A 1,381-nucleotide genomic window follows, 5' to 3' on the forward strand; every position below is an offset into this window, starting at 1 on the left:
GTGCAACTTGAGTCTTATCTTTTGCGAGACCCCGTCAGTAAAGGGACCCTCATGCTGCGTATACTTGCCTTTTGTAGTATACCTCTTCACAACATCATTCCTGTGGTTACTCTAAAGTACTATAAATCTGTTAAAAGTTGCACTATTGTGTTTTGTCTGTAACGCCTTATGTTTAAATATAGTGTCTTTACTTTCAAGTATGTCCGATATTATTATACCACTAGAGTCAATTTGATTCGCACAATACCAGTTTCATGCGCACATCTATTTCTTCGAAATCATCTTTCTAGCGAAGCTGTCATTCCAGAACACCGAAGTACTCATTCATAGAGTACCTCATGTTTCTTATCCTTTCCGAAGAAACCTCAACAAACCTCCCCGAAGTACCACTCGTACAGTACGTCAAGTTCAATCCAAAGACCCATACGGTTGATCTATCACTAAAGAATGTATACATAGGGGTGGTATATAATCAAGTTTCTACAGGTTTCGAATTGATGATTCCACTTTAACTTCTTTTCCTTGTTGGGATGTGATGTTAAATAAGAATCATTTATTCGGCTACCTTTTCAATATTAATTATATACGACTCGCATACACGAGACTGCGATTGATGAACCATGTATGACTTCTAATATGAGCTTCAGGACAGAGACTGCCTAAGATTACAAGTGCTCGCATCGTCATGCGAACGAACTTAGAACCCAATACGACTCCTGTAACCCGACCGCCCTACAGTCACACACCAACGGAGACACGAGAACCGTCCGGACAGCTTAACGACTACTCAGCAAAAGAATGAGAAGACCAAGCTCCTCACCTTTGAGAACTCCAGTCTTATTCATCAAGAAGACAGACTTCAGCGGGTGCGATCATACCAACACTAATGCACCGGATCCCATCAGAACTCCGTAGTTAAGCGTGCTTAGGCGAGAGTAGTACTAGGATGGATGACCCCCTGGGAAATCCAAGTGTGAGGCCAAATCCTTTTGGAGGCCTCACACTGGAAAGGCTTGATACGCTTCGGAAAGCATAGTAAGCTAAATCCAAGATAGTTAGGACCTCCGGGATTCTTGCCCGAATCGGCCCTGTAACTCACAAACCCAACCTACACTGAGAACTTAGTAACGTACATTTTACCCTTCACGTCTTGAGCTTGAAAATGTACCTTCCATCAGGAATATCGTAATCCTACTCGCCGAGATCAAGATGAACAAGATCCTCTCCTTCGTGGAAGAACCTGTAGAGATCATGGACCGTGAGGTCAAGCAGACGAAGCAAAGCCGCATCCCGATTGTGAAGGTTCGCTGGAACGCCAAACGAGGACCGAAATTCACATGGGAGCGCGAGGATCAAATGAAATTTAAATATCCTAATCTAT

At 43.2% G+C, this 1,381-nt stretch overlaps 1 pseudogene; it reads left to right on the forward strand.

Annotated features, from left to right (window-relative positions):
• Positions 1-864: 864 nt before the first annotated feature.
• On the forward strand, positions 865-982 carry LOC145077545 (5S ribosomal RNA; annotated as a pseudogene).
• Positions 983-1,381: the final 399 nt, after the last annotated feature.

The sequence above is a fragment of the Lactuca serriola genome, chromosome 9, assembly GCF_051521515.1.
Source record: "Lactuca serriola cultivar US96UC23 chromosome 9, Lser_US96UC23_V15, whole genome shotgun sequence".
Lineage (NCBI taxonomy): Eukaryota > Viridiplantae > Streptophyta > Magnoliopsida > Asterales > Asteraceae > Lactuca > Lactuca serriola.